The sequence below is a fragment of the Pelophylax lessonae genome (assembly GCF_965119305.1).
Source record: "Pelophylax lessonae genome assembly, chromosome: 3".
NCBI classification, from domain to species: domain Eukaryota; kingdom Metazoa; phylum Chordata; class Amphibia; order Anura; family Ranidae; genus Pelophylax; species Pelophylax lessonae.
The window spans coordinates 285,141,915-285,166,245 of NC_138770.1; positions in this window are offsets into that span (position 1 = coordinate 285,141,915).

The following is a 24,331-nucleotide window of genomic DNA, read 5'->3' on the forward strand; positions in this document are numbered from 1 at the left end:
GTCAGAAATGGAGGCTGAGGTTGAAGGGGTTGATAATTCTCCCCCTGGCTCGTCTGAAGAGCTTGCACTCATGGATGATCTGGTTGCTTCTATCAAGCAAACACTGCGTTTACAGGATGAACAATGTCCTCCTGCTGCCTTGGCGACTTATGGGACGCAGAAAAGGCGCAAAGCATCGCAGGTGTTTCCTTGCACTGATGATTTTCAATGCGCTGTAAAAGAACAATGGCGTAATATACGCAAGCCTTTTGCTGTACCGAGTAGGTTTTAGCTACGCTATCCTTTTACGCCCGCTACTGATGAGCGTTGGTGTATCCCGCCTCCGGTGGATCATGCGATAGCGGTTTTGAATAAGTCCACTGCGATTCCTGCTGAGGACACTCCGGTGTTCCGGGATGCCACGGACAAGCGGATGGAGGCCTTGCCCGTCATACCTACTCTATTATGGGTTCCATGTTGAAAGCCTTATTTGCTTCACTTATGGCGGCCCAGGCTGTCGCTAGCTGGACGCAGGTGCTTAAGACGCGTCCTGGTGGCTGATTCTGTCCCCCAGGCGACTTTGGATATGGTGGATCAAATCCACCAGGGTGTCATGTATTTGTGTGATGCGGACCTGGATATGGTTCCATTGGCTGCACGTGTACATAGTGTGGCGGTGTTGTCCCGCCGTCTGGTTTGGTTGAAGTGTTGGTCGGTGGACCAATCTTCACGTAAGACCTTGGCTAACTTGCCTTATGATGGTTCTCGCCTTTTTGGTGAGTCCCTAGATACCTTAATTAAGGGGGTCACGGGTGGTAAGAGCGCACGCTCCTGCCCCAATCCCACAAGGCTAAGACGGCTCCTGGTAAGAGGAATGCTGCCTTTCGACCCCCTCAGGGGTCCTTTCGTGCCTTTCGGTCACACTATTAGGGGCAAGCCGTCCAAGGGTCAAGGCTCCCACAAGAAGCCGTGGGCTGGTAAGCAAAAGTCCGGCCAGTCCGGTTCCGCGGCCCACAACAGTGCGGCCTGAAGGGGCGCCCACAACAGTGCGGCCTGAAGGGGCGCCCTCACCCGGCTCAGGGGTGGGGGGACGCTTGCTCGGTTTCCTTCGGCCATGGCTGTCCCGTGTTCGGGACAGGTGGGTTCAGGAAATCGTTCGATCTGGTTACAAGATCGAGTTTCTCTCTCGGCCGGAGAGCAGATTTTTTCCCTCAAATCTTCTACTGTCCCCGGAGCGTTTGCGGGATCTGCACCTAGCGGTGCAGGACCTGAGGGCTCAGGGAGTGGTGGTCCCGGTGCCTCATCGGGACAGATTTCGGGGGTTCTATTCCAATCTGTTCACCGTATCCAGGAAGGAGGGCAAGGTGCGTCCGATTCTGGACTTGAAGGCGCTGAACCGCTTCGTGCGGGTCCGCAAGTTCCGTATGGAATCCCTGCGGTCGGTGGTGGCTGCCCTGATTCCGGGGGAGTTCATGGCTTCCATCGACTTGAAGGATGCGTATCTTCACATCCCGATTTTCGAGGGTCACCAGCGGTACCTTCGATTCGCCATTGCGGAGGATCATTACCAATTTGTGGCGTTACCTTTTGGTCTCGCCTCGGCTCCACGGGTGTTCACCAAAGTGTTGGCCCCGGTTCTGGCTTTGTTGAGAGCCCAGGGCATCTCGGTCCTGGGGTATCTGGACGACATTCTGGTTCGGTCTGCGACCAGCCAGGGTCTGGAGAAGGATCTGTCCGTTACGTTGCAGACTCTGCAGGAGTTTGGGTGGACGATCAATTTTCCAAAGTCAACGCTGTACCCATCGGTTCGTCTCCCTTACCTGGGAATGATTCTGGACTCTTCAGGAGGAAGTCAGGTCCCTCAGGGACGATCCGTCCTCGTCCATTCGGACGTGCATGCGGTGTCTGGGATTGATGGTCTCGGCCTTCGAGGCGATTCCTTTCGCCCAGTTTCACACGCGGGGTCTCCAGGCGGAGATTCTGTCCAGGTGGGACGGGCGACCGCAATCTCTAGGTCTTCGGATCTCGTTGAGCCATCGGACCAGAAGGGATCTTCTGTGGTGGCTTCAGTCCCCGTCGGTGTCGGGGGGCAAATCTTTTCGTCCCTTCTCGTGGACGGTGATCACCACGGACGCCAGCCTGTTGGGCTGGGGTGGTGTTCTGGGCGTTCTGTCTGCCCAGGGTACTTGGTCGGAGGAAGAGTCCTCCCTTCCGATCAACATTCTGGAACTGCGAGCGATACGTCTCTGCCTTCGACGTTGGACGGACAGACTACAGGGCTGTCCGGTTCGAGTGCAGACGGACAATGCCACGGCGGTGGCTTACATCAATCACCAAGGGGGCACCAGGAGTGCCAGGGCGGCTCGAGAAGTGGCCGACATTCTGTCTTGGGCCGAGACGCACGTCACGGCGATATCGGCAGTTCACATTCCGGGGGTGGAGAATTGGCAGGCGGATTATCTGAGCCGTCAGTCCCTGGACCAGGGGGAATGGTCCCTCCATCCGGATGTTTTCCAGATGTTGTGCGCGAAGTGGGGTCTCCCGGAGGTGGACCTGTTCGCGTCTCGTCTGAACAACAAGGTACCACGGTTCGTGGCAAGGACGCGCGATCCTTGGGCAACTGCGTCGGACGCGTTGGTTGCCCCGTGGCATCAGTACCAACTGATGTATGCGTTTCCACCGATTCAATTGCTGTCCAGGTTCCTTCGCAGGTTGCACTTGGAACCAACCACGGTGATTCTGGTGGCACCGGACTGGCCTCGTCGGTCCTGGTACGCAGACCTCGTAAATCTGGCGATCAACGCCCCGTGGCGTCTGCCTCTTCGAGAAGATCTCCTGTCGCAGGGGCCGATCTTCCATCCTGCTTTTACAGTCGCTGGCTTTGACGGCCTGGCTGTTGAAACCGAGGTCCTGAAGTGCAGGGGTCTTTCCCACTTTGATCAATGCGAGGAAGTCTTCCTCGGGGTAGGTCTATTACCGTACTTGGAAGGCGTATTTTGCCTGGTGCGAGTCCAGGGGGTTCTCACCTCGCACTTACTCGGTGTCTAGGGTGTTGTCCTTCCTCCAAACGGGTGTTGACCAGCGTTTGGCGCTGGCTACGATCAAGGGTCAGGTGTCTGCGTTGGCCGTTCTATTCCAACGTCCTGTGGCATCTAACTCTTTGGTTACCACTTTTGTGCTGGGGGTACGACATCTGATCCCTCCTAGAAGGGACCCTCTACCCCCTTGGGACTTGAATCTAGTTCTGTCCGTGTTGCAGCGTGATCCTTTTGAAAGGATCAGGGAAATCTCGCTGTCTTTGTTGTCCAAGAAGGTCGCCTTTTTGGTGGCTATTACCTCGGCTCGTAGAGTGTTGGAGCTGGCAGCCTTGTCCTGCAAGTCTCCGTATCTGATCGTGCACTTGGATGAGGTGGTCTTGCGACCTAATCCTTCTTTTCTTCCGAAGAGGGTTTTGGACTTTCACCTCAATGAGGACATTGTCTTGCCATCGCTTTGTGCGAAGCCTAAACATCCGAAAGAGGTGCAGCTGCATGCCTTGGATGTTGCCCGGGCGATCAGGGTTTACCTGAACTCGACTGAATCCTTTCGCAAATCGGATTCCTTGTTTGTTCTTCTGGAGGGTCCTCGGAAGGGCATGGCGGCGTCGGCTTCTACCATCGCCAAATGGATCAGACAGACCATTGAACAGGCCTATGCTTTGAAGGGGAAAGTTCCCCCTGTGCCTGTGAAGGCGCACTCTACCAGATCTCTGAGTACGTCTTGGGCCTGTCGTCATGGGGCCTCTGTGGCCCAGGTGTGTAAGGCGGCGACTTGGTCGACCGTGCACACTTTCACAAAATTCTACAAAGTAGATGTTCAGGCATCGGCGGATGCTTCCTTTGGCCGCAAGGTTCTTAGTGCGGCAGTTCCCTAGAGCCCTTGTTGAGGGCTCCTTGGCTGTTTGGGATTCTTTGTTTTTCCCTGGGTTCTTGCTCCTGTTGAGCAAGTGTTTTTTTTCTCATGCCCGACTGGTTTCCTTCCTTTGGTAAGGTTCCTTTCTCTGATGGGAGACGGCGTTGCCGCTTTTTTCCCCACCCCTCATGTTTGCACTGCTTTGGGACATCCCCATTGTGATGAATATGGAGGGGCGGTGACTGTCGGAGGACGTAAGAGAAAACTGAATTTTTGTAAAATCTTACCTGTAAAATTCCTTTCTCTGAGTCCTCCGACAGTCGCCGCCCCCGCCCCTCTTTTGGGGTTGTTGGTTATATTCTCTACTGCTATTCCACTGAAACTGAGTTGGATACAGGAAGTGGAGGGTTATGAGCTGAGGGGACCACCCCCTGGGGGTGGGATATGTTAAGTCTTTGTACTAACATATTCTGTTGCCTAGCTACTCCTACGGAGCAAAGGTCATAACCCCATTGTGATGAATATGGAGGGGTGGCGACTGTCGGAGGACTCAGAGAAAGGAATTTTACAGGTAAGATTTTACAAAAATTCTGGTTTTTTTTTAGCAGAGACCCTAGGGAATAAAATGGCGGTCATTGAAACTTATGTCACACTGTATTTGTGCAGAAATTTTTCAAATGCAATTTTTTGGGGGAAAAAAGTTTTATGAATTTAAAAAAAAAAAAAACACTTTTGTATAATGTTAAAGATGATGTTACGCGGAGTAAATGGATACCTAACATGTCACGCTTTAAATTGCGCACACTCATGGAATGATGCTAAACTCCGGTACTTAAAAATCTCCAAAGGCAATGCTTTAAAAAAAAAAAAAAAAAAATGTACAGGTTCCCAGTTTAGTTACAGAGGGGGTCTTGGGCTACAATTGTTTTCGTTCTAACGTTCACGGCGATACCTCACATGTATGTATTGAACGCTGTTTACATATGTGGCCGCGACATAAGCATGCGTACTCTTCGCATGGGGACGGGGCACTTTGAAAGTGTAAAAATAAAAAAATTTACTTTAATTTTTTATTTTTTTTATCACTTTTATTCCTGTTACAAGGAATGTAAACATTCCTTGTAATAGGAATAGTGAATGACAGTGAAAATATCCACAGACACGACGTGGTTCTGCACTCGCTTATTTTTATTTCCTCCACTCCCTCACAAAACCCCGCCCAAAACCAACCACCCGAAAAACAGTCTTTTCGTCCGGTCACGTAGACTCTCGCGATAATACATTCCCTCGCACATGAAGTCTCACTCTCTTCTTTAAATAAAAAAAAAATTAACGGGTGATTTTGACATAAAACATTGTCACACAAAAAATGATTTTCAGAACACAGTAACATTTAAGTGCGTTTGCGTATTTAAACAAAAAAAAAATACCAAGATATATGCTCAATGGACCAGATTTTACAGTTTCCATACACCCTCATACAGCGCTTTAAGAAGCATAAGAGTGGAAGCACCTTTTTTCGTCAAACAGTCAGCAAGTTGTGACTTGGCTTTTGACCAACGCACTTCTTTGATTTTGTTAGCATGTATGAGCTCTTTGACACCGCTCATTTCTAATCTTAGTCTCTTCTCTGTGACCTGTTTTGTAGACTTAAGAGCTCAAACAGGGAATGGTTATCAGTAACACAGATAAGAGGAAGAGCATTAAGATCAGCTTTACCAGTAGTGAGTTCAGAGTAGAGCATAGCCAAGAACATAGCATTGTCAATACCATCTGACATGGCAAGGGTTTCTCCTGCCAGTGTGCTTCTTACCACACGTCTGATTTTCTTTGATTGCCAAAACAGTGGAGAGAACTTTCCTGTTTTTTCCATGAGGGCAATTAGAGCCCCACCCTGTGTACCTCCATCTGGAAGATTGCCCAGTGAAGCATCACTGAATACCACCAAACTCAAATCATCACTGTTGCCCAAGTATTGAAACTTAAGTGTTACCTTCTCTGACTTAAGTTTACGGATCACTCTGTTCACTTCATGTATGGACTGAACAGTAGCATTCTTAATGTTAGATGCAAGGCTACATGTGTCAAACATAACATCTGGTCTTGTTTGTTTAGCAACCCACAGAACCTATCCTATTTTGGATCTGAGTTGTTCTCTTTCTTTCTCATTTAGTGGGGCCTCTCTCTGTACAGCACGTGTTGCCTGTAAGTGAACTGGTTGTAGGTTTTCAATATAACTGCTGATGCACCTGCACTACACCACCCCCAGTAGCAATGTTCATCCCCACATATGAAAAACTCTCATGCTCTTCACGACCCACGTGAAATGCAGATTTAAGTACAGGGATGACATTAGTTACAAAATGCTCTGAACCTGCCCAAAAAAAAATCATCCACATGGCATGCCAGTACTCCTGTCACCTCAGACTGCTCATTCTGCCAATAAAACACTGCAGGATCAACCCGTGACATTTTCCCACCACTGTCCAGCATGAGTTCTTTGACCTTGTTGTACCAGTAGAGGGAAGCATCTGCAAGTCCATACACACATTTCTTTAGTTTCCACAACACATTGTCCACGCTCGCTTCTGGTGGGGGACGAATGTAAATGTTTCTTGAGAGTTCCATTCCCTGCAAAAAAGCAGACTTAATATCCATAGAGTTCACTTGCCATTTGTTTTGACAAATAACAGCTAACAGCAGCCTGAGTGACTCTGATGCACATGTGGGAGAATCTTTTTGTAATTCATGCATATTGACTTCTTCAAAACCTCTCGCCACAAGGCGGGCTTTGGGAACAACACCACTAGAAGTTTCCTTTAACGTACAGACCCATCTAGTAGAGATACATTTCTGAGCTTTGTCTGTGACTTCTTCGTAAACATTATTATTTTGCCAGTTTTCAATCTCTTGCTGTTTAGCAGCATCAAAAGAGATGTCTTTGGTAATAAGTACATCACCATCGGTGTTCTCACACTCAGTGAGAAGATCATCAACTTGTGACATGTCTAAGGCTTCCTTTTGACCCTCGCTGCCATTTGGTTCAAGATACTGCACATTGTACCAGTTGCTATATTGCCCTTTTGCTTTCCCTGCTCTGCCTAAAACTCTGGCAGTGTGTTTAGTATCATCATCTCTGTTTGTAAATGTCACTGTCTGACCTGTTCTCAGTTTGACACCAGTGGAACCCACTGTATTAGTAGCATCCCTCTCTGTCTCGTTTGTCTCACATCTTCTCTATCATCTGTTTCTATGTTTTCAGGGATTTGCACTTCTCTATTAACACTCATTTCATCATCTGAATTCTCTGACACATCAGTGTGTATTACATTTTCTTTTTCTTTACTATTTTCAGGGATATCAGGTAGTACAGGTGTATCCTCATCCTGTGCATTAACTTTATTCAGCCTGGACTGGTGTACTCTGACAAGGATACCACCATGTCTGACAAACACTACAGAGCTATCTTGACCGATAACTACAGCAGGACCTTTCCACTCTGTACTGTCTGCTCGTTTGTAGTACACTCTGTCTCATACTTTTCATCTGTAGGCCTGAGCTGCTTTCGTAAAGCTCTTTTTATTCTTTCTGAGCATTCCACCTCTGTGAATGCTCTTCTGGAAGCATGCAATGCTGCTAGATGCTGTCCTACTCTAGTACTCATAGAAGTGCCTTCTAGAGCAGGCAGTTTATTAACCAAAACGGAGGGAAGATTAGGACTGTGACCAAACACCAGCTGGTGTGAACTATAACCATGCACATTGATCATACTGTTTTTGGCCATTAGAGCCCAGTCTAGAGCAATCTGCCAGCCACACCCGTTTTCCCTTTTTACCTTCAGGAGGATCTGTATGCCGCTGTAGTCTTCATCTCAATGTTGAATTTTTCTGCCATCTCTCTTATCTCCTCATTGTTGAACTCGCCACCGTTGTCAGTGTATATCCGTTTTGGGGCACCATGAACACTTATCCACGAGTGAATAAAAGAGTTGACAATCTCAGAGGCTTTCTTTGTTCTCACAATGTTTCCAGCGCTGAAGCGTGTGAAATGGTCGATGATGTGGAGGTACCATATGCCAGGTTCCAGCTCATGTAAATCCATTGCCACCGTCTCATTGTACTCTGAGGCTAAAGGCAAACCAACAGCAGGCCTGGGCTTGGTCCTGCTATATCTTTGACATACCTCACAGTCACGGATGATCTCTTGCAGAATAACTGGACAGTCTTTGTCAGTATTTCCAGAGCTGAGGATAAGCCTCTGCAGAGGCATGGCCAAACTGTTTGTGAAGCTTCAGGAGAACTTTATGCTTCTCTTTTGTAGACATCTCTGCTGTGATGACAAGGACTTCACTTTCATTGGTGTCCACTTCAGTATTACCATCTCTAATGTCGACACAGTAGTGTCCCGAACTAGTGAGCTCAAGAGGCACTGGTTGCTTGAACATGACAACTTTGTCATTCACCATGTCTAAAACAGTTCCTGCTCTCTTTAGAGCCATTTTGCTCAGCAGTAAAGGAATATCAACAGGAACAACTTCCGTTTCAATGTGACATTTTGTTGGTCCGATCTTAGCGGGAAGCTTTACCTTTCTGTTGGAGTGTACCACCTGACCATCACCAAATCTGAAAGGTCTGCAGCTTGAAGATTCTGTTTGCATCAGTTTGTTTATTTGGCTTTGGCTCAGGTCTTTCATGTACCTATCCAGCCACTTTTCACCACAAACAGTACGTGTGCATGCTGTGTCAATGATAGCTGATCCCAGTGATTCAGTTAGGAAGATCTCAGAGTCCGTCATAACTTTTGTAAACAGTGTAATGTTACACTCTTCAACATTTTCATCTTCTGCTAGCTTTACTTCATTTCTCCGATGAGGACAGTCTTTGGCCCAATGGTACGTGCTCTGACAAATTACGCATTTTGTTCGCTTACCATATTTGTCGAGTGGGTTTGTACCTTGCTGTGGCTGCCACTGTCTGCTCTGTGACTGGCTGTTGTTCCGTCTGAATTTACCCGGTGGCCTCTGCTCCGTGAAAAACGCCGCATCTTGAGTCTCGCTGCCTCCGCTTGCTCCAATGGTTTTTCCTCCGAAAATCCGTTTTAACGCTGACTTCATGGATGCGAATGTTAAATCCGTGCACGCTGTAAGTGCTAGCTGCCTACTCTTCTCTTCAAGACAAGCCGTGTCCAGTAATTTAAACGCTAACACAGCGTCAGGCAGGGTCATGTTGTACTTCTTCATGCGGTTGTATCTCTGCTCAAAGTCTATGATGTAGTCTGCCATGGACACCGCGCTGTCTTTGGAAATCGAGTCGAAATGAGAGTACGCTTCATAAGTGCGGTCTTTTTCTTCTCTCAAGAATACAGAGTCCAGCTTAGCTAGCAAGGTTTCCATACCGTTGTCTTCGTTCAGATCGCTTGTGGGTATTTCCAAAGCGGTCTCTTTGGCTCGCCCCTCGAGTCCCAACACCACCGCGAGTGCCTGCTTCTTCTTGTCCAAATCCGTAACAAGTTTCCAAATACTAATTTCATTTTTCCAGCACTCGTATGGTCTGGTTTCGTCAAGCTTAGGCGGTACTCTATAGTTGGAAACCATCCTCTGCTACCATGAAAATATCCACAGACACGACGTGGTTCTGCACTCGCTTATTTTTATTTCCTCCACTCCCTCACAAAATCCCGCCCAAAACCAACCACCCGAAAAACAGTCTTTTCTTCCGCTCACGTCGACTCTCGCGATAATACATTCCCTTGCACATGAAGTTAACAGACAGGTCGTCTTTATGGGGAGATCTCGGGTCAATAAGACCCTCAGATCCCTCCTACAGGCTAGAAAGCCTGAAATAAAAAAGATCTCGGCTAACCAACTTATGGTACAAGATCATGGCAGTATTGACAGCTGCCAGGCGTGACGTCCCCTCCCGTCGCGTGTAAGAACGATCAAGTGGCTTAACAGCTGCTATTACTAATCTGATGGTGCAGGGAATCGTCGGTGGAAAAAAGATATCTGAATGATGCCTGCAGTTGCAGGCATCATTCAGATATCCCCACTTAAAATGCACAAAATAAACGTGATGTGATGTCTGAATACCATAGAAAGATCAAACAATATATTGTGGAAAAAAAGGACAGTCAAATTTCCATCGCTGAAAGTCCCAAATAAACGCTGTGACTAAATAAAATTCAGTCCCAAATATGTGGAAAAAAACTGGAACTCCTCCAAGTGCTTGCATGCATCATCAGTGTGCTCAATAGTGGGTTAAAAGGCTGCTTACTGGATTCCATCGGCCAGAAGTGCTCCACTGAGAGGACTGGGATCTGTCACCTTCCCTGTGCGACAGGCACTCTTGGCCCGTGGATGAAGAGAAGAGGACTGATAGTGCATTACCTTTTATTGCATTTATTTATTTATTTTTTTTTCAAATTCAATGTTTATTGAGGAGATAAAGGCATACAAGTCAACAAAGGCAGTGAATTGAAATACAGCCGAGTAACAAGAGAACAGCGTAACATGAGGTGTAAATCATATAAACATAGCCGTATGTGAGAAATGATAATATACAATGCATCAAAGTATGTCTCAGGACGGTAGATCCCCAGATAGACCCACACTCCTACCGGCATCTGTCACATGGCCGGCATACCGGAGTGCGGAGGGCATCAGACGGGGTCACCAATCCAAGAAACTGCATTTATTTTTTAAAAATATTGCATAATGGGCATCAAACAAATGAAAGCACTGCTGCCTGCAGTATGGTTTGTGCGCGATGGCAGGGCTGGCTCTGCCAGACGTGTTCCCCTCAGAAGGCATCAACTGGGATTGGAGTATTCCTATATGCCTTCTGACCGCTGGTGTCTGGTAAGTGGTCTTTTAACCCACTATTGAGCACACTGGTGGTGCATGCAGCACTTGGAGTTCATGTACGGCACCTTTCCATTTTTCTTTCCACATATATTTGGGATTGAATTTTAAGTAGTCACAGGGTTTATATGGGACTTTTTCAGCGATGGAAATTTGAATTTTTTTCACAATATATTGTTTCATTGTTTGATCTTTGTATGGTATTTACACATCACACATGTCATGATTATTTTGTGCATTTTAGTGCAATATTTGCAGAAGCATCAAGGGATTGGCTATGTATGTTTGCATTTAACCACTTGCCAACCACCCCACGCAGATATAATGCGGCAGGACCGCATAGCTGCGCATAATTACGTACAGATATGTGGTTATGTGCACAAGGCGTGCCGCCGGAGCTGCGCTCCCGCTGTGTTTAGACCCCATGGGAGGAGCAGGCTCGATCACCGCCGGCCTCCCGCAATCTTCGGAGACACAGACAGAAGAACCACCTGCCTATGTAAACAAAGCAGGTGGCTCTTCTGTCACACAGACATAGAGAGATCATGTCTCAGCTATGCTGAAACACTGATCTCTCTTTGCCTGTCAGACCAAATAATATATAGCAGAATACAAATTGGTCTAAACTGATAAAAAAAATAGATTTTTCTTTTATTTTTTTATTGGGAATGTTTTATAACAGAAAATTTTGAAAAAAAACACTATTTTTCTCTTTTTTTTTTTTTTTTTAATTTGTAGCTCACGATCTAAACTGCTGAGGTGATCAAATACCACCAAAAGAAAGCTCTATTTGTGGGGAAAAAAGGACATTGATTGTATTTGGGTACAGCGTTGCACGATCGTGCAATTTTCCATTAACCACTTAAGCCCCGGAAGATTTTACCCTCTTCCTGACCAGGGCCTATTTAGCGATTCGGCACTGCGTGATTTTAACGGACAATTGCGCGGTCGTGCGACGCTGTACCTTAACAAAATTTACGTCCTTTTTTCTCTGTCGCTCATTGACAGACGCAGTCCTCTTGATTAATATCAAATTGGGTTATACTGCCCTCTACAGGAGTAGGACACTAGGCAGAAGAAAACGTTCTGGCCACACCTTAGGGGCAGTCCCAGAGGGTATATCCTCTCTCTCTCTGCTACAGGATGTCAGTTTTTTTCTGTCTAGTCAGGAGTAAGGACCTAAGTTCCTTGCTGGGATCTTTGGTCCTGGCAAGATTTTTTAGAAAAAATTTTTTATTTTAGGCAGCTTTTTTCTCCAGTTGTTCCTGTGAGATCTTCAAGCAATTATGCCGGATCTGGGTGACGGGCTGGATTTTGAGGTCCAGTGGTCACCCCAGCCGGCCTACAAGCGCGTGCAGATTCCAGCTCCGCGCTGGATCGGCCGCGACACATTTAAACAATTTCGCTGGAGCTGGGCGACGGGCTGGATGTGAAATCCAGTGGTCACCCCAGCCAGCCTACGAGCGCGTGCAGGCCCTAGCTCCGCGCTGGGTCGGCCGCGACATAGTCCCACTGGACGGGGACTGACCCCGCAAGTTAAACGTCTCGCTGGGACGCCTATGACCAGTCGGAAACTGAGCCGCTGCGTCCGTATTGGTCGACAGCCCCCCCCCACGGTGGAGAGGGGTTCTGTTAGGAGTGGGTGCCCGTCTGTTGCGGTATGGTGAGTAGTATGTTCCCCCTCTCCCTTGTCGGGTTTTGGGAATGGATACGGGCCCCTCTGTGGATGGTCGGACCCTCTTGACCTGGGTTCCCTCTCTATCCTATAACATGTTTTCACAGATCTCCCTCTTGAGTGTGATTTAGTGAATAAGAGATGAGTCTCATCCTTTTGTCTGATGAGCCTTTAAGACTTCTAGTTGGCACCGGTTGGGCCTTCTGGATTTGAATTTTGATTTCTGTTATCCCACCCCTCATTTGTGGCACTGCTTTGGGATGTCCCAATTTGATATTAATCAAGAGGACTGCGTCTGTCAATGAGCGACAGAGAAAAATGGATTTTTGTAAGATCTTACCGTAAAATCCTTTTCTCTTAAGCTCATTGACAGACGCAGTACCCGCCCCTCTATCTTGAGCGCTCCCTCCCTAGAAGCCTCACAGGCTAGCGACGTAGTACTACATCGCTTTGCCTGTGAGGGGCTGACTGCCGCAGTAAATAGTCGTGCGGTGGTCGGCCAGTGGTTAAAGTAACGGAGTGCCGAATCGCAAAAAATGGCCTAGTCATTAAAGGGGCAAAGTCTTCCGGAGTTTAAGTGGTTAATATCACCAATTTGTCCTACACTTTTTATTGTGAACCTTCACTATCAAATCAATTGTGGTTGTGGTTTTTGATTTTAATTTGTTTTAGATAACACACTTATATTTTTTTTTCATTCTATTTACATTTCTCCCAATATTCAGAGAGTCCTAGCTGCTGCAAGCTTTGAGAATGGCTAGCGCATTCTTAATTTTTTTTTCTTCCCCCCCTCCTTACCCATGTTACATTGTCATTGTTGTAGGATCCTATACCTCTTGGTTGGTCTGCTGTGGGTTCCTGTGCTTGAAAGCAAGGCTGCACTGCACCATGCAGGGCATAACCTTTTTACCAATTGTTTGATATTGTTTGCAAATCCTGGCATTTTAGGGATGTCGATTTTAGATTCATGCCTTTATCTGAATTTCACTGCTCTTGACAGCTATCAGAGAATAAGGAAGGCAATGCTACTCAGCTTAGGGACATAGAAGGTAGAACATTGAATTAAGGTGGTAAAAATCAATAGACCTTAAACTCGCATTGTGAGGTAAGGAGATATTATATTTTTTTTTCTTGAAGAAGATTAAGATCTGCATATAAGTAATCCTAGTTTAGGGGCTGGCAAGGTGCTGGAAAATGGAACTTGTACTTATGTAAATCTCAATTTCCAGCCCAAAAAAAAAGTATTTTACCCACTTGTCCATGTAGCCACACATGACTCAGCACAGTTGACATACAAAAATATCCTAATTGTACAGGATGCAAGCAACTTGTTCATATATCATGGGTTATTGGCCCATGCCTTCAGCTGACTAGACACTAGCAAGTTTTTTGAGGACATGCCCCATGCTGTGCCTCTCCTATATACAAGAGAAAAGATTTACCTGTGCTCAAATTTCAGTAGCTTGTACATGTAGGTAAGTGACCAGACCTGAACCTAGTCGCTTTCCCCACCTTATGTCTTTATGCCCCAGGTTGTAAGGTGCAGTGGCAAATCAGAGTAAGAATGGCCATGAGAGGAATTGTTTTAAGGCAATTGGCCAGCTTAAGCATGTATTGCAATATGTGTGTGTACTAAAAATCCCAGTTTTTCATTGCAGTTTGCTGGTAAGGGTGTATAGCAGTGTGCAGAGGGTCTATCCAGAATTTATAGTCCCCTATAAACCTATCCTATGCCATGAGTCCTCATTTTTTTGCTATGATGTTGCTTTTGGGGGGGGGGGGGGTTCTCACCTTGGCACTTGTTGCAATGCCTTCAGTTACGTGCAGGGTGCTATACAGGTCTAGAGCTGTAGTCAATTGTTATGTTACCCAGTCCCTGATGATCCCTTTGGGAGTATGCCCTCCATGATGGGTGAAGCCTGGATTTGTATACAGTCCAGCGTTGTGCACCAGTAATGTAGGATTATTCGTATGTTTGACCATTACTGTGTAAAACAGGGATGTGTTGGAAAATGTATTCCCTTCACAATACAAACCTTTGAAACTTGGTGCTAAAATTCAATCACTCAGCTCAGTTTCAAGTTGATTACCAGGTGTTACATAACACCACTGGTTGTACACTTTTAATGCCGATTCTGCCTAGAGGCCCTATAAAGTACTCAGGTGCTTCCTCCTGCCCTTTTCCCACTAGGATTCATTGCAGGATAGTTTACACCTTGGTTATTGAGTACTTTGTGTGTACCCCACAAGGAAAATATCCCACTTGTGGCTATGGCAGAGACCAGGCAAAAGGTAGTCAATTTAAAGCAGCAGACAAACACTCACTCTCTCGAAGGCACCCATAGAGTGATCATTCATCCCTTGCAGCAGAGCAGGACCCAGTTTTAACTTCAGTCCCAGCATACAATTCTAGCTCTATTTCTGGAGAGCAACAAACGGGCTTCATGGCAGCACACGTATGGGTTAACCCTGCCTCCACTCCTCTCCTATAGTGCTCTTAGGCTAGTCAACAACTAAGGTAGTCTCCTACATTAAGACAAGGGGGCACTCACAGCCTGTTCTCTATTACAGGAAGCGGAGCCAATTATGTCTTGGGCTCAGAAGAATCGAGCCTACATGTTAGAGGCTTATGTCCCCGGTGTCCACAATATTCTGACAGACTTTCTTTCCGGAGTCCAGTTGGACAACAACGAATGGTCGCTACATGTGGAAGTTTTTCAGTCGCAGATGCCCTAAGGTATCATTGGAAATGCAGCGGGTCCTGTGTGTTTCTTCAAGTCCTGGTCATCCTCTGGTTTCTACGAAAACCCTGAACAGAAGTTGTGGAGGTAGTGGCAGTGATGCCTTATTGGCCAATTAGGTGGCTAACATGGTTTCCCTTGTTAGCACTGTTCAGCTCCCGGAACCTAGTACCCCTTCTCATCAGGCCAGACCTGTCACAGGGTGCATTTCTACATCCATGGCCAGCACGGTTACGTCTGACCGTCTGATTCTTGAGATTGGAGGTCCTCTGCTGCTCCTCCAGAGTCATCTCCTCTCTTTTGAATGCTAGGAGAGTGAACACAAAGTTTACAGGAGAATCTAGTCAAAATCTGGGCAATACATGTCTGCTGCTGACGGATCATGTAGAAATCTATAAGTTCTAAATATTCTGGGCTTTCTCCAGTCGGATTTAGATCTGGCTCTATCAGTCAGCTCCCTCAGAGTACAAGTCTCCGCTTTATCGGCCTTAACAGGTGTTTCCAGGTCTAGGCATCTTTTCCTGTCCAACGATTCTTCAATGGAGCAATTGGGCTCAGACCTCGGAGTAAGCAGAGGTTTTCCAAATCGAGTCTCCCTCTTGTTCTCAACTCCCTCTGGGGAAATAGACTGGAGTGTTCTAGGGCTGTCTTCGTTAAAGCCAATGTCATGTTTACCTTTCTCCTGGCTATCACGTTGTCATAAAAAGCCTCAGAGATTGAATAACTGGTCATGGAGAACTTTTCTTAATGTTCTTCCAGTTCGAGTGGTGCTTTTACCTATGCTTGACTCAAATTCCAAGGGTATATCAGTCTTTCATGGGAACCAAGAAATTGTTCTGCCAACCTTTGGAGTACTAACTTGCGACCTTTAGACGGGGGAGAGGTCGTGCTGTGGCTTAGTTTGTTAAAGCGCATGTCTAGTAAACCGTGAATCTTGAGTTTGACTCTCAGCAGTGCCTTCCTTTGGTTCTAGGAATCTCTCAGATATTATGAATTTATATCTACAAGCTACAGCTTCCTTTAGGCTTCAGAACGCCTGTTCATTCTTTCTCCCAGAAAGGACAAAGGGAAACATGCCTCATCTAGGACGATTGTGGCATAGATTGTCTGGGCCATCAGACCGGTGTAACGTTAGAAAACCATACCCCGTGGAGAAACCATACCCTCGTCACTTCCTGTGAGAAACAGCTGAGCAGCAAAGGAGTGCGCATGCTCAGAGAGCCGGAAACATCATGGAAGGGCAGAGAAGATGGCAAGTGCGCATGCTCAGAAGGTATGAAATAATTACGGTAGTGAATGTAATGTTAAACTTGCGTCGGTTACATAAAACAGCGCGGCTGCACTATGAGACACCTCCGCTCCTATCCTTGTAACTTTCCTGATGTGGGCTAATAAACATGAAAGCGGCGGCGGGTGTATGAGATGTAAATGTCGGCTCCGTGATCCGCTTTTATATTTATTACCCCAGATCAGGGAAGTGACAGGGAGAGGAGCGGAGATCACTCATAGTGCAGAGGAGCTGTTTTAATGTAACGGCGGCAAGTATAACGTTAAACACACTGCCGTGAGAAATCCATACCCTCCGGAAGTGACGAGGGTATGGTTTTCTCACGGGTATGGTTTTTTCACGGAACACCGGCTCAGAGCGGAGGGCTTGGCTCCTTTGGGGATGGTGACCACTCGCTCGACCAGGAGTGTGTCTACGTCCTGGGCGGGTTTGCAGCATGTGGTTCCCAATGTAATTAGTAGGGCAGCCTTTTGGTCCCCGATCAATATATCTATGGCTCATTGTTGTGTAGAGTCGGCCTCTTTATCTTCTGTGTTAATTTTGGTTTACAAATCCTGTCGGCTGACGATGTCAAATAAACCCTTTTGTTTTGTCCTGCAGTTGCCCACCCGGGTGTGCATGGCTAGTTATTTCCCATACTTATGCTGCCATGGAGTCTGTCAGGAAAACGGAAATTCTATCAAATACCGTAATTTTCCTTTCCTGATGGGACTCCATTGCAGAGTTTCCTCCCAGAGTAGTGAGTAGGCTAGTTACAGAACATGGCCTCTGGCTCAAAGCAAAGATTTATGGGAGTGGTGTTCCATAGGGGAGGAGTGAAGGTGGGGTTAAGCCATACGTATGCTGCCGTGTTTGATAGGAAATTTCCAGTTTTTTGGCCTATTTGCCATCCTTGCACAGATTACGGCCTTAATACAGCCATCTTTATCCAGGGCTTGAACTACGATATTGTGGCAGACAAATCGGACACTGACACTTTTTTGGGAACCAGTGACACTAAGTCATCGGGATTGTTCTCCTTTAGCTCTCTAATCAATTCAATATGAGAATATTGATCCCGGTTCTGCAGCCATTTTTTGTCCAAATTCTTTGCTTTCTTGTGCTCTTTTTTGATGTTTATGGATGGCTAAAACACCAAGTGCAGTGATGCAAATTTTGGCATTCTGGGCCTTATCCATATTCAATATCGATTGCCCGTTTGTGACCACGAACACTACCCAACGAACGCATGTTGGTGCTATATATATATACACACACACACACACACACACACACACACACACACACACACACACACACACACACACACACACACGTATTGAATTTAAAGTCGGTCCCACGCTCATTGGTGCTAGGAGGAAGGGAGGAAGGGCGTGGCTTTAAGGTCACACGCACATTACATCACTTCCGCTTGCAGACTGTAACATTTTTTTTTTGGATCTTTAATGATGGCAATGTTTTCAACCGATGAACACGGTTTCGATGGTCGGCGGGCAACGGTCAGGCGATATTCGGACCGTGTATGTTGGCAACGTTTTCGACCGACAAATACTTTTTCAAAAGTCGGTGGTCGAATGATCGGGCGATATTCTAATCGTGTATTCAGACCATAATACAGTGATCACTGCTAAAATATGCACTGCACTGTGTGTTTGTGTGTGTATGTATATATATATATATATATATATATATATATATATACAGTGGGTACGGAAAGTATTCAGACCCCCTTAAATGTTTCACTCTTTGTTATATTGCAGCCATTTGCTAAAATCATTTAAGTTCATTCTTCTTCCTCATGAATGTACACACAGCTCCCCATATTGACAGAAAAACACAGAATTGTTGACATTGTTGCAGATTTATTAAAAAAGAAAAACTGAAATATCACATGGTCCTAAGTATTCAGACCCTTTGCTGTGACACTCATATATTTAACTCAGGTGCTTTCCATTTCTTCTGATCATCCTTGAGATGGTTCTACACCTTAATTTGAGTCCAGCTGTGTTTGATTATACTGATTGGACTTGATTAGGAAAGCCACACACCTGTCTATATAAGACCTTCCAGATCACAATGCATGTCAGAGCAAATGAGAATCATGAGGTCAAAGGAACTGCCTGAAGAGCTCAGAGACAGAATTGTTGCAAGGCACAGATCTGGCCAAGGTTACAAAAAGATTTCTGCTGCACTTAGGAACCTTAAGAGCACAGTGGCCTCCATAATCCTCAAATGGAAGACGTTTGGGATGACCAGAACCCTTCCTAGAGCTGGCCGTCTGGCCAAACTGAGCTATCGGGGGAGAAGAGCCTTGGTGAGAGAGGTAACGAAGAACCCAAAGATCACTGTGGCTGAGCTCCAGAGATGCAGTCAGGAGATGGGAGAAAGTTGTAGAAAGTCAACCATCACTGCAGCCCTCCACCAGTCGGGGCTTTATGGCAGAGTGGCCCGACGGAAGCCTCTCCTCAGTGTAAGACACATGAAAGCCCGCATGGAGTTTGCTAAAAAACACCTGAAGGACTCCAAGATGGTGAGAAATAAGATTCTCTGGTCTGATGAGACCAAAATAGAACTTTTTGGCCTTAATTCTAAGCAGTATGTGTGGAGAAAACCAGGCACTGCTCATCACCTGTCCAATACAGTCCCAACAGTGAAGCATGGTGGTGGCAGCATCACCCCGCCAGGGCACATACAAACTCGCTTCGGCCAAGGTAGATTTGGTCCTGGGCAAACGGGCCAGCAAGAAGTGATCCCCGCCTTCACCTGTTTCCTCTGTCTCATCAGATCCAGAATCTGATTTGGCTGCTGTGCATGCGAGTTACCCTTCGGGGTCTGCATCCATGAACCCTGCGTGCTCAGATAGTGAGGATGATTCCTCTGCTCCTCTAGCGGCAAATGAAAAGGCGCTAGTGGATGCACTGATTGTAAGATGGAGGATGCGTCTAACGCAACATCGGAGGCAAGGGTCACCTTTGGCACCTACAGGTCCTCAAAAGCAGCAAAGGTGTTCCTCTTTCCTGCCTTCTTTGATGATATTGTCACAAAACAGTGGGGGTGCCCGAAACGCACCTTTGCAATCCCTAGGCATTTTGCAATGCGGTACCCCTAAGAGGATTCCTTCCTTGAAAAAAAAAAAAAATGTACGGTCCCTCCTGTAGTGGACTCCCTGGTCTCCAGGTTGAATAAAGCCCCTGTCATCCCGGTTGAAGAGTCCCCGGTCTTCACAGACTTGACTGATAGGAGGTCGGAGGCCTTGACCCGTCATATGTTCACTGTGGCTGGTTCGGCCCTTAGACCGGTATTTACTATTGCCCTGGTGTCGCAAGCTTTAACGGAGTGGGCAAAACTTCTACGTTGGGACCTGGAGGGGGTACAGCTCCCCCCTGCCTTTGCGGCGCTGGCGGATCAGTTGGTCCAAGGGCTACAGTTTGTCTGTGATGCCTCTTTGGATGCCGCTCTTTTGATTTCTAGATTGTCTCAGCGGTGGTCCTGCAGGGTATCATCTGGCTGAAATGCTGGTCTAGGGACCAGGTTTCTAAGAAGGCCTTATCTGATCTTCCATTTCTGGGGGATCACCTGTTTGGAGCTTCCTTGGATGACATCATCAAAGGCCTCACAGGGGGAAAGTACTCTTCTTCCTCAGGCTTCCAAGGGTGAGGAGTCCCGTCGCAGACAGGGGCCTTTCTTTTTGGCCCACAAGCGGACTTTTCGTCCCTCAGGGTCTCCGCCGGGGGGTTCTAAGAGGTCTTGGTCCAGCAAGCCACGAGCGGGTTCTGCCAGACCTATTTGGATGCATGAAGGGGGCGCCCTCACCCGTATCTGGGGTGGGGAGGAACGTCTTCACTGGTTTTAGGATCTGTGGACCTCCCTGATCCAGGACAGGTGGGTCCACAGAGTCATTCGCTCCGGCTACAAGTTTGAGTTTCGATTATATCATCTGGAAAGGTTCTTCCCTTCCAACCTGCACTTGTCCCCAGATCACTTAGGGGATTTCTATGGGGCAGTGCAAAACTTGTTACTTCAAGGGGTGATTTTTCCAGTTCCGACATCAGAAACTTTTCAAGTTTTTTACTCAAACCTGTTTACAGTTCCCAGGAAGGAAGGCAAGGTGATTCCAATTCTGGATCTCAAGTTGCTAAACTGCTTTGTACGGGTACAGGAGTTCCGAATGGAATCCATTCGCACGGTTGTGGTGTCCCTACATCAGGGCGATTTCCTCGCTTCCATCGACATCAAGGACACCTACCTTCACATCCTAATATGTGCTGCCCATCAGCGCTTCCTCTGCCTTGCCGTGGGCGAGGAGCACTATCAGTTTGTAGCATTACCCTTTGGTCTTGCCTTCTTCGCTCCTCAGGTTTTCACAAAGGTATTGGCTCCGGTGCTAGCATTGCTGCATCAGTGGGGGATAGCGAGACTGGGGTATCTGGACAATCTGCTTTTGCGAGCAGAGTCTTCGACTGCTCTGTTGAACAACTTGGAGATTACTCTGCAAACTCTGAGGGAAATTGTTTGGATCTGAATCTTCAGAAATCTGCTCTGGTTCTGTCCACAAGCCTGGACTATGTGGGTCTGATGCTGGACTTGGCCTCAGCCAGAGTGTTTCTTCCTCTGGAAAAGCTTCAGAAATTGCAGGAGGCAATTCAGCCTCTGCTGTCCAGCAGACAGTCATCTCTTCGGACTTGCATGCGGGTGCTGGGCCTAATAGTGTCTACCTTCAAGGCGGTTCTGTTTGCACAGTTTCACATGAGATCTCTGCAAAAGGAGATTCTAGTGAAATGGAACAAGGATCCTCAGTCTCTAGACAATCTGATCCCGTGGAGCCGGCGTATGAGGGGGTCCCTGGTTTGGGTGCTTCGTTCTCCGGCACTTCGTCAGGGAAAATAATTTCTTTCCCTATACTGGACGGTCCTCACCATGGACGCCAGCCTGTCCGGGTGGGGAGGTGTCCTCAGCACAGAGTTTGTTTAGGGAGTCTGGACTCTGGAAGAACTGGAGCTCCGAGCAATCAGAAATGTCTGGCTCATTGAACATGTTGTCTCCAGGGGTGTCCTGTACGGATTCAATCAGACAACGCCACGCCCGTGGCCTATGTCAATCACAAAGGGGGCACAAGAAGTATCCTGGTGGCTCAGGGAAGTAGCAAGCATTCTCAGGTAGGCAGAATTGTTCCAGCCCTTTCTGCTGTACACTTTCCAGGGGTGGAAAATTGGCAGGCGGATTACCTCAGTTGCCAGGCCTTGGACCAGGGGGAATGGTCACTTCATCCAGAGGTGTTTCATCAGTTGTGTCTCCGGTGGTGTACTCCTGAGGTGGATCTGTTGGCCTCTTGTCTCAACAGGAAAGTGCAGAGGTTGTAGCACGGTCTCAGGATCCTCTGGCCGACTCCACAGACGCATTAGTATCTCCTTGGAGTCAGTATCGTCTGATTTACAGCTTTCCTCCTCTCAAGCTTCTGGTGAAACTCCTGCGCAGGATCGAGGCAGAAGGGATTCTGGTCATCCTAGTGGCTCCAGACTGGCCTCACCCGTCTTGGTACGCCGATCTGGAACGGCTGATCACCGATACCCCTTGGAAACTTCCTCTCAGGGAAGATCTGCTGTCCCAGGGGCCAATCTTCCATCCTGCTTTACAGTCGCTAGTCTTGAGGCCTTGGCTGTTGAAAGCCAGGTGCTGAAGGATAGAGGTTTGTCTGAGTTGGATATTCTTACGCTGTTAAAAGCTAGAAAATCTATTTCTAGAAAGATTTACCATCGTACTTTGAGAATGTACATTGCATGGTGTGAATCCCTCAGGGTTCACCCTCGCTCCTTTTCGGTGGCTCGGATCTTAGCTTTCTTCCAAAGAGAGGTTGAGGGCCGCCTGGCCTTGAGTACCATCAAGGACCAGGTCTCAACCTTGGCGGTTTTCTTTCAATGTCCATTGGCCACACATTCCCTGGTGCGTACCTTTATCCAGTGAGTGAGAGATTTGCTTCCTCCAGTGCGATCTCTGTTGCCGCAGTTGGACCTGTTTGGTGTTGTCAGTTCCCCAGAAGCCTCCCTTTAAAGACATTCGGGAGGTTCCCCTGCTTACGTTATCCCAGAAGGTGGCCTTTTTGGTGGCCATCACTTCTGCAGGCAGCATGTCGGAGCTGGCAGCGCTGTCTTGTCGTTCACCCTACCTGGTGGTTCACAATGATAAGGTGGTTCTTCGTCCATGTCCGTCATTCCTTCCGAAGGTCGCCTCTGATTTTCATTTGAACGAAGAGATTGTGTTGCCTTCCCTGTGTCCCAGGCCTAAGCATCCTAAGGAAGTTGCTTTGCATTCCTTGGATGTGGTTAGGGCAATTAGAGTGTACCTAGCAGCTACGGAGTCTTTGAGAAAGTCAGACTCACTATTTGTCCTCACGGATGGACCTTGCTTCTGCTGCAACCATTTCCAGATTAGAGCCTCCTGGGCATTCTGTCATCAGGTGTCAGTGCTGCAGGTTTGCAGGCGGCCATCTGGTTGTCTGTGCACATGTTCACAAGGTTTTATAAGGTGCATGTGTTGGCATCTGCAGATTCTTCCTTCGGCCGCAAGGTTTTGCAGGCTGCTGTTTAGAGAACCTGTCCTCTTTGAGGGTGTTTTATATTTTTTTCCGGTGAGCTCCAGTTGTTGATAGTTGAGCTCCATGTTTCCTGATTGGCTATGTTTAGCCTTGGGGAAGGTTTTTTCTTACTGTTCCCACCCTCATGTTTGACACTGCTTTGGGATGTCCCATATAGTCATGAAGATGAGGAGCTGTGTCTGGCAATGAACGAAAGAGAAAATGGGATTTTTGACTTACCGTAAAATCCTTTTCTCTGATGTTCATCGACGGACACAGCACCTGCCCCTCTATGGAGTTGTGCTTTTTCTCTTCTGACACTGCTTGTAACAAAACTGAATACCTATAGCAGAGAATGGGAGTATACCCCCTGGGACAGCCCCATAGGTGTAGAAAAGTTTTTGTCTGCCTAGTGTCCTACTCCTGTAGGGGGCAGTATAACCCATATAGTCATGAAGACAAGCAGCTGTGTCCGTCAAATAACATCAGAGAAATTGATTTTTACAGTAGGTCAAAAATCCAATTTTTTTTTTTTTTTTTTTTGTGTGGCGCCAGAATGGTTCTATTCTCCATTCATGTAATCACAATATCTGTGACCAAAGGCTTGAACAGCAGAAACTTCCTGTAAAAAAAAAAAAAACAAACATGTTTCCGGACGCCAAAATGGCAGCATACATATATAGCTCCACCCTATATCCACCCACAGCACCCATTTAAATCTATAAAAGTCTGACTAAGCGCAACCTCCCCCATTCTCTTTTTTTTTTTTCCCTCAAGATATACTCCTGCTAGACTGTGATGCTGCAATAAGTTCCTACCTGCTGGCTGTGTCGGTATCCGTCTGGGTTCAGCCTCTCCCAGGCGTAGTCCCACATCTTAGGTTGCTAAATGCACTAACAAGGTGGCGAGCCCCTTCTGGTGGTCTTTTGGGGTGGGGAGTTTTCTAACTAGAGATGACAGAACCTCATGTGGTACACCTGAGATGGTGTTTGGCTGCTGGAGTCCATGATGCATGTCTCCCTGCACACCTGAGTTTGCGATTAGTTGCTGGAGTCCATGATGCGTCTCTACACACCTATGCTGGTGTTTGTTTGCTGGAGTCCATAATGCATGTGTCTGTCTGCACACCTGTGCTGAATCCTGGTGCTGGTGTCAGTTTCATTTCTCCTGCAGATATGTGCTATCCCTTTTTTGTTTTCCTCCCTTGTCTCTAACTTCATTAGGCTTAAAATGTGATTGCAGATCGTCCTCTGCTTGTTGTTCTGTGCTGCCTACACACCACAAGATTAGTTCTGTCCTTGTCATTTTCCACTTACATTCAACCAAT